Below are 10,344 nucleotides of genomic sequence, written 5' to 3'. Positions count from 1 at the left end.
TTCTTGCAAAGGCCTCCAGTGAACTATATACTTTAAAAAAATATTTTATTAGTTATTGATGGACTTTTATTTGTTTATATATGGTGCTGAGAATCAAACCTGGTGCCTCACACATGCTAGGCAAGCGCTCTATCACTGAGCCACAACCCCAGCCCCTATGTTATACTTTTAGTGTGTGACCAAGGCCATGAATCTACTATGTTATAGGCATTGTGTAATCAAAGTAAGAAACACTCTGATTCAGCATATGTACTCAAAGTCATAAACATTTTCTTAAAGCATGTGCTTACTTATGTAAACCTGTTGGTAGTGTGCCTTCTTTGTTTGACCTGTATATAAAAAGTCATATGGAAATGGCTTAGGGGGCTGGCTAAGGGGTATTGCCACCTTTGAATAAAGGGTGACCAATATTCCCACAGTTCCTCACATCTTCTTTCAATGCTGGATTCCCAAATCTTGCTTCCTGGGCCTGAGCCTTGCCCTTCACATGACACAAGATCATTGATTGATGGTATCATCAACATATCTGATGTAAAACTGGGTATTTTACGTGTTAGAACAAGTCTCTAAAGCAATGTTTAGGTGTAGAGAGCCAAATGTGGATCATCAAGTAAGGGAAGTTTACTCCTGATCAGAAATCTTTCCCCACTCCCTGCTTCCTACCTTTCCCCCTCCAATTTGTAACAGATATTGAACACAATTATAGAACATGGAATGGCTTCACATAAGATTGGGATAGCTGTTGCAATACAGATATGAACATAGGAAGTGTTGAACTTGCTAACTATTGCTTGAATAAACTTCTCCTGTGGTAGCACAAGAATTAGGGCCATTGTGTATCTGCCAAAAATCTGACTTGGTACTTTTGTTTTTATACCTATGATCTGATCTTCAGGGAGAAGATCAAGCTATGAAAGGACTCATTATAATTTGGTGTCCACACCAGACTGCCTTGACTATCCATGCCTTAAAGGTGCCATCACCACAATATGAACAAGAAGATGGCAGAGGATCAGTCTTTGAGCTCTGGATTCAGATCAAACTGGATTTGAATCCCTGATTTTCTATTTAGCTAGCTATATCATCTTTGGATAGGTTACTTAGTTTCTCTGTGTCTTGTCTGCTGCCTCATTTAAAACAATGAGGCTCAAAAGAGTCTATACCACAAAGTATTATTAGGAGGAGTCACTGAGATAAAAAGGAAAGAGGGGTTGGGGTTGTAGCTCAGTGGTAGAGCACTTGCCTAGCATTTGTGAAGCACTGGGTTTGATCCTCAGCACCAATAAAAATAAAATGTATTAAAAAAGAAGGAAATGGGGGGAAACATAGGCTTCCATTATTATGGACTTAACACTGGGTGTTACATTTTGTGGACATGGAAAAGTACAGTATGAGAGATGATCTATATATGAGAGAGATTGGGAGAAGAGTTATGCAAATCAGTCATGTTAATGTGTCAGGAGCCATCCATGGATTGAGACATCTGATGTCTGGGAATGATCAGTGGACATTTCCTCCTGTTAATTGCCCAGGGACAATGTGAATCTCTATCCCACTCTGCTGTGGCCCACACAGCTCCTGAGATGGGTGTGACCTGCCAATATGTCAATCAACCTGCTGACTGCAAGACATCATGAAGCAAGGCTCCAGCCTTGAAACCTTATCCCTGCCTTTGATATACCCACTTAAATAAAACGGGAGCCATTTTTTCATTGTCTATTCCAGAACCCATGTGGACTAGATCTATCAGGGGTTTTGCCTTTTGTAAATATATTTCTAAGTATTTGTGTTTTGTGATTCACTAATTATTTGAGATTTTAAGTTTTAGATGGGGAAAAAGAGCCCCCAATTGAGATGCTGGCCTTCAACCCCCTGCTAATGATGGTCTCATGGGTTGACAGGATATCAGTCTCCTATTTAATATATATTCATTCATTTATTCCTTTTATGACAAAAAATTATTTTTTTTTACAAAGCAATTCACCAAACTGACATAATTAAATTCCTTATATGCAAAAAGACCTTTTCTCAAAATCTGGTAGATGAAAGTCCTATTAAATTATCATAAAGACAAATATCTCCCACTGTTTCATGAGATTTAGAATAAACTCCTTTGTTTCAAGAGGTTGGCTTAAAAAATAACTCCCAGTATTTAATGGGAACACACCCCAGTCCATCTAATGACCTAAAATGTTTTGTTTCCACATAAAAACAATTAACATGCAAATTAAATGTTAGAATATATAACCCATTTCTGTAATTCTCAGTCTGTGTGCACGTGTGTTTAAAGGACAATGCAATGCATCAAGACTCAACCTGCATCCTCAGCCTTCCACTCAACAGAAGCACCTTGGAAACAGGAACCCTCCCATTGTAAATTGCCCTGGAGCAGGTTCCCAGTTCTGAGGCTGAGAGCATGATGTCCTGTGCACATTGCCCCCTTCTGGCGGCTGCAGGGACTTGTGTGTCTGCATAAACTTGGTTTGTAAATGTTCTCTTCTCCACACTGTATGTAGAGGGTACTGAGGGTAGAAATCCTTAACCTAAAATAAGCTCTTTTTTTTTCATAAAAAACCTTACAGAAATAAAAGTATTTCTCAGTATGTTTTCAAATAGATACATCTAGGTCAAGAAACCTAGATGCTCAACTGAATCTTCCACTAACTAGACTGTTAATCTTAAACTGACTATATAGCTGCTGTGGACCTCCATTTCCTCATCAGTATGACTATTTAAGTCATTAATGAAGTTACTTTGAGTATAAAAATCCAACATTTCTAGCTTTAAAACTTTTTCAGTAAAAAAATGTTGAAGATCTTTTAACACCACAATATGCAATATGGGGCTGTTTCTATTTTTCCAGTTATCTATTATGAGTGTTTACCTATTTGCTCTGATTTTCCTCAGAAAAGAAGCATAACCTACACTTTTACCTACCCAAATGGCCTTCATAAAATACCTTAAGACGACTGTGTTGCATGGAGAAGAAAGTAAATTCACCAAACCAAAAAAACTTTCCAGAAACATTCTGAAAAGTGTGCACCCTTTAGCTAGGATGAGGTCAAGGCCAAACCCAAGTCCCTCAAAGCTTCTTCACCTTAAGTGTTATCATGGTGAAGCACAAGAACAAACTGAATTTGGGCAGCTTTTCTACCAGTGTGGACTGCCACCACTCTGTCCAGTGACCTCTTTGTTCCTCCGCCACCTCACCTGCCATCAGCTCAGTTTTATAAAGGAACACCTTTGGAGGAATACCTGTGAGAAGGTGCACAAATGAACACACACAGACACAGAAAGTGCAAGCAGACATACAGGAGGAGCAGAAAGAAGTGAAGTGGTGAAGAAGTGCAGAAGTGTCCACTCCTCCCTGCCTGGGAGTTTATTAACTCAAAGAACATGTACCTCCCATGACTATATTCTAATTAGTACTTCTATAACCCTGAGTGCTAGCTAACTGAGATAAGGTCCAGATTAGAACAAACATGGGGCCCCCATTCTCCAGGGAGGCCAGATAGTGCCTGCATAGTTCTCTTATTACCTCAGAGGGAGGAGGCTGGGCATCCCAGGTCTAGGAAGCAGGGGACACTTGTGAAGGACAATGCTAGGGCAGCCAGGCATCCCGTGCTTTGGCACAGGAGTTTCCTAGTTGCCAGGTATTACCTAGCAGCCAGGTATTCTGTGTCTTTGCACAGAAACTTCCTAGTCACCAAGCATGTCACAATCATGACCCCAATACCAAACACAGAATTCCCACACAGTTTCTGTTTCAAAGCATCCTGCTCAGATGTATCCCTTCTTATCAACCTCTTTGGCACCCGTTCAGTCCCCTCTCTCAAATTCTTACCCTGAACACTGAAATATCTATCACAGCCTATTTTTTTTTCAAACAGCTGTTTAAGTACCTGCATCAGAATCACTTGGGGATACTGGTTAAATATGTTGCTTTCTCGGCCCATACTGCAGACCAGCACTGTCCAATAGATGCAGAATATTAGTCCTCTGTGCCATTTTAAAGGTCCTGGCAGACACTTTCAGCTGTTCCACCACACTGTTGAGGTACTTTATGAGTTCAGGATCCATAGTTAGTAGCAAGGTGAGTCCATACTTCTGCACTGGAGTGAAGGTTTCAGAGGGATATATGCCACATTGGTACAGAATACTGTTGATGCCAAATGAGAAGAACTCTGCCATAATCTCCATGCTCCCTTGCAGGGTGATTGCACTGCTCCTGGGACAGCTGCCACACCACAGTGAATCCATAACCAAGATGAGCCCTAAACCATGGCTCTTGCCACCTAGTTCAAAAATCTGATTCATTTATTTATTCATCTGTCTGCCCACTTAACATGATCTGAGAGCTATCATACATACCTACTACTTCCTGTTTGATGTGATTATCCTGGAAAGTATGGCATTGTAAATTGGGATGAGTTTGAGAGGGATTTTATGAAGAATTTTGCAGGGACAATAGGGAAAATCAGTATTATGATCACCATGTGTCTGGAAATATGAACTAGAGTAATTAACCACTTTTCTTTTTTTTTTAACATCAATACATCTTTATTTAACAAACATCTCTTGTAGACATCAGATGTCCAATATTTGCTTTAATTTATGTAAAAATATAGAACAAGGTAAAAATGAGTATAAAATCTGAATACGATCTTACTATGGTTTGGATATGAGGTGTTCCCCAAAAGCTTTTAATGCCTGGATGTTTGGAGGTCAAGTGATGAGATTATGAGAGCTGTAACATAATCAGTTAATTCTCATTCGAATGGACTGACTGGGTGGTAACTGTGGGTAGGTGGGGCATAGCTGAAGGAGGTGAGTACTGGGGGTGTGCCCTGGAAGGGTTAATCTTCTCTGATGCCCCTTTGCCCCCCTTCTCTACTTCCTGGCTGCCATGAGGGAAGCAGTGCTCCTCTACTTTGCCCTTCTGCCATGATGTTCTGCCTCACTTTGGGCCCAGGCAATGGAGTCAGCCACCTATGGACTCAAGACTTCTGAAACTATGAGCCACCCAAAACATTCTCTCCTCTAAGTTGTTCTTGTTGGTATTTTGGTCACAATGACACAAATGTAACAGATTATTACATAAAATAGTATATTGTTATTTTCCATGTCACTTCTCAGCCTTTTGGCTAAGATCAAGTATAAAAATAGTATATAATTATTTTCATGATTTTGATAATCGTTTTGTGGCTAAGAGACTATCCATGTTCTTTAAACATGTGCACTGACACATTTAGGAGTAAAATGGAATAACATTTGCAATGTACTTTTGATTAATTCACTAAAAATATGCATCAAACCATAAAGCAAAGAGAGTAAAATGTGGATAATTATAGAATCTGGATGCAGGAAACTGGGGAATTCTTTGTAGCTTTCTTTCAACTTTATTCTAAGCTTGAAAATATTTTTAAATGAAAAATTATAACACTAAAAGAAATGAGGTCAGAAACTGATTGTTCCCTAAATTCCAACTGAGTATGAATGATTTTTTTTAGAAGGCAATTAAATCTAACATTCTTCTTGCATCGTTTTTCTAATTTAGGGAAAACACATCATTGATCACAAACTTAAAAGTTCTTCTGAAATGGTTCAGTTGCTCATTTTTCCTGCTGAGATGGGTCTTCTGTGAGATTTTTAGGTGGACACAGGTAAGAACAGTGAAAAATAATCTCAAAATGAGTTACCTGGAGATAGAACTCTTGAGATCTTCATTCCCTACTCCTGTTATTAGTATAATTCCCTACAGTTGGTCTGGGAAGAGAGGATTCTGGTTTACATTCCTGCCTGAAGACATAGCACAACATAGGGCTTCTCAAACTCTCCTCCACATCTGAATCAGGGAGGATCTTCTTTCGTTCACTTGCTAAGTAGGCTAAGTCCTTAGCCTACATGAGGCTTTGGGATCACTTCCAAAAGTATCCTTGACAGCTGAAGATGCTGTATGCAACTGCTCCGCCACCCAACAGGACGCAAAGCTAACACAACTTATTAATTTACTGGCTTCAGATATGACTTTGTCATTCGGATTACTCCTAAGGTGATTCTAAAGTGCAGCAAACTTGGGAACCACTGGTGAAAAGCTACAAACCTATTAAATGGCTTCCAATTAAAATCCAGATTCCAGATTTTACCAGTTAAATATTCTGGGGCAAAGGTCTGAGCCTTAGTTTTCTTGGGCATACAGGAAGAATGAGAACATCCTTGTCCTAGGGCTGTTGGTAGCAAAATGGTGATATATGTAAACCACTTAGCATGGTGCCTAGCTCATAGTAGTTGCTCAGTACATGACATTTATTTATCAATTTATTATCATCATTTTTTGAGACATGATCTTGCAACAGTGTTGCCCAGGCTGGCCTCAAACTCGTGATCCTGCTGGAGTTGAGCTCCATTTTTACTAGATACGCAATCTTGGCATAGACTTGAGGTCCACGGGCTTGAACATGGCGGGGATATGGCTACTGGACCCTGGAACAGGACGCCTCCTCCTAGCTGTAGTTCTCACCCCCACGCAGCCGCCCAGCCAGCACTGGCGCTCCGCTCGAGGCCCACGGCTGCACCCCAGATCCGCTGCCCCCGGGTGCAGCAGAACGCGTCAAGTCGCCAAATCGGGAGCCTCTAATTCTGCCCGAGGCTGCGAGGCGGGCTCAGAAGCTCCCAGTCCGCCTGGAGTTTCCGGGGCCGCCCTCAAGGCGGAGGGATGGGGTAAGAAGGAGGCGGGATCCGCCCGGGAAGAGCCTGCTCCGCTGGGAATCCCGGCGATGCTCCACCCAAGACACTCGTCGTGAGCCCAAACCGCATCTCCTTTATATTGACTCTTTCGGCTTCCCGTTTTCCTTCTTTTGGAGAGAGGGTGGGACTTCCAGTCTCGTCTCTGAGTAACTTCCGGAAAGAGCTGCTGGGCTAAAAAGCAAGTCGACACACGGGGCCGTTGGCCACCCGGGAAAAAAGACGGAACTCAATTTGTGTTTTACTAGAGCAGTCGAAAGATCTTGCCTTTTGGTTGTGGTTTCCCGTGTTCCATCCACCATACAGTCACCCTGGGAACGGCCGGAAGTCGCTAAAAGCAATTAACCACTTTTCAAGCTTCCTTTGCTTTGCTCCCTCTGCCCACATTCATTATTCTGGCTAAAGAAGAAGAGTGTTATGATAGGATGAGAATTGAGACCAATTTCAACTTTATCTTGGCTAGTGTGCTGGGGGAAGTATTTCCATCATTCCAAACTAATGAAGTAGGTTTTCTTTTGTCAAACATACATGTTTAAAGCAACAAAAACCAACCTGAAGATGAAAGAATGGAGGAATTGCCCTTAGTTCTCTTAATTGGCCACTATCTTTCTCTTAATATGATGTAAGAGGCAGGAAATGAGCATATACATACAGCTCTGATTCATATTCTTAAATGATTATGATTAAGAAACCACCAGGTAAATAAACAACAGGCAAACATACCAATTTCCATAATATCCAACAGTGTACTCCTATTTGTTCCATCCAGATCACCTTCCCATTATTTGGGCTCATGTCTGTGGCTCAGGGGCTATAAGTATTTCATTGACTTGAGCCAGTGCTGAGTGGGGTAGGACTGCTCTCATTGGACATTCCCACTTACCATGAAGGGTAGTTGCAGGTCATGAAGATTTGAATTAAAAAGATTGATAACCTGGAAAAAATAGAATCATGTAATTATAAATGAATTAAAGTAGTAATTTCAGAGTCCAAGGAGTTTGAAAATAATTTTCTTAATTCTTTTGTAACTGTTCTATTATTTTTAGTTATACATGACAGTAGAATCCATTTTGATATAATTACACAAGCATGGAATATATCTTATTCTAATTAGGACCCCATTCTTGTGGATGTACAAGATGGTGAGATTAACACACACACACACACACACACACACACACACACACACACACGAGAGTTTTCAGATTCATTTCACTATCTTTCCTTTTCCTATCTGAAAGGAAAGCGAGGAACCCAGAAATGGGCAAGTGAGAAATGAAAGAGGGAGACCAGGCAGAGATACATGTGAGGGTTTATTTTTTGGAGCTGACAAATAAAGGCACATCTCTCCATAGTTGGAGAGAGGCAACACAGGCTTGAGTTCTGGGACTTTTATGGGGCAGGCTAAGGGATTAGAGCCCATCAGGTCCTAATGTGGGTCCTAATGCAGGTGGTTAAGGGTGGGGTTGGTATGAGGAAGTGGTGATAAACCCTTGGGTGGGAAAGAATGCAGGATGAGGGAGTGGTGAGCCTTTTTCAGAAAGTCCCTTGGGTAGGAAAGGGAGAAACTTTTTCTGAAGATGCTGGCTGTCACTTAAGATGGTGACCTAGATGCTAAGCAAGGACCTTACATTCTTCCCTTTTTTGTTATTGGGCCCATTAAGGTACAGGGGCATAGATCAATCTTCTGTAGCTTCTTCCTGCTTGGAAGGGCTAGCATCTGGACCCTTGTTAGGGGTGCTGGGTATCATTGAGGCAATGGTGATGGTCAGGAGGTGCCAGGCAATGCTGACTCTACATGGCCCAATTTTGGTGAGGGGTTGGATGTCCAGTAACAGAAGTCATGATTCTGCAGTGTCCTCATGGTTCTCAGAGATTGAAGGAAGATTGAGGGTTCCAGCCTTGGAGAAATGCAGCTTGAGAGGGCCTGTGGGTGTCACTGTATAAAAGGGCAGAGAAAACTGTTTTAAATGGGAATTATGAACCAAATATGGGATGCCCTTTGGGAAGGCCACCAAGGGAGTTGTAAGAATGACCTGATGTTACCGCTGTTGACCGGTGACGAGTCCTTGCTTCCCCAATGTTGAAGTATAACACCAGAGAAGCACGCTGAGGCAAGGTCAGAGTGGAATGTAGAAGTTTATTAAAGGACAGCAGAAAAGACTTCTCCCGGAGGAAGAAGGGGACCCGATGGAATCTGTAGAAGTGCGGTTGTCTCCCCTCTTTATACCTAGGGTCTTCTTGCATTCCCGTCACATTCCTGTCCTTTGTTCTGTTAAGGGTGGGGCACAGGTGGGCCAAGGAAGTAATCTGGGCAGGAAGTACTTTTGAGTCAGCATCTTCAAGTTTGCTGGGAGCTGTTTCATTAACACTTCTTTGGTATGGGCTCTGGGCCTTGGGCTTTTCCCGGACTTCATTAACATTCCAAGAGTTGTTCTGCTCCCCCCCCCCCCCCCCAATTCATTCTCAACATGGCCTCCATTTTGGATCTTACTCTATATTAGACCCAATTTACCTAACTACACTGACTACCTAACTTTAAATCTGGCTTCACTGATATGGTCCAGTCCAGTTTGTGGAGAGTTGAGAGGAAGATGGGGGCCTGTTGGGGGGGGGTGTTAAATAGTCCCAACTCGCCAGGAGTCAGAGTGGGAGAAAGAGAAGAGGCAGAACTAGGCTTTCCCAGAACAGCATTACTGTATTACCAAAGAAGGTTCCTAATGCATGTAAGAAGGGGCCAGAAAAGATGAGGAGCAAGGGGTAGAGGAAATCAGAGAGTGGTATGCTGAGCAGAGAGACAGGCCATTCCATATAGAAGCTCAAAAGGGGAGATGTTGAGTGGCTTCTTTTGGAGGGTTCATTGAGAAACTGATGTGACTCCATTTTTTAAGAAACCAGCTTCTACTTCAAGGCCTGTCCAGAGGGAGGGGGCATGACCCTTGTCCTTGGGAAAATCCACAGAGCACTCCTAGGCACATACCCACCCTGCTGAGCTTGTCTGTAAATAACAGGAGAGATCTGCGGGCCAGGTGTCCCTGACTCAGTTATAATAGATGAGGACCCATAACAACCCTCTAGCACCACCAATCAGCATGAGGCAGGGAAAATATCTGAAACGCCAGGTGACCCTCCCAGTAGTTTCGGTGATTGATAACATGATTAGGCAACCCTGCCTTTTAGCATATACACTCTTGCAACCCTAAACCAATCATTTCAAATGTATCCACCACTTGAACTAACCAATCATCTTTACCCAACTTGTTCCCACCAGTGAGTGTGCTAATCAGTGTTAAGAGTTGTTTGATTTTTCCCACGGTATGAAATGATTTGCTGTGTGATGTTGTGACACATAGAGTATCCCCCCAGAACCTATAAATCCTCACTGAAGTAAGGGCCGGGTCTCACTCCTCGGGACTGCTGCGTAGGGACCACTGCATTGGAAAGGTTGTGAGTCCAGGATCGAGCTTGCCATAAAGATTCTTGTGTGATTGCATCAGATTCGGCTCCTAGAGGTCTATTGTGATCCCATGACTCTGACATTACATTCATAACCTAAGAAGAGCCAAGGGAAGGAGTTTACTCCAATCTAAATGTAATTCA

The sequence above is a fragment of the Marmota monax genome, unplaced genomic scaffold (assembly GCF_021218885.2).
Source record: "Marmota monax isolate L192 unplaced genomic scaffold, Marmota_monax_Labrador192_F-V1.1 WCK01_AAM20220418_F8-fsc00206, whole genome shotgun sequence".
Classification (NCBI taxonomy): Eukaryota; Metazoa; Chordata; class Mammalia; order Rodentia; family Sciuridae; genus Marmota; species Marmota monax.
Note: the sequence above shows the minus strand (reverse complement) of the source record.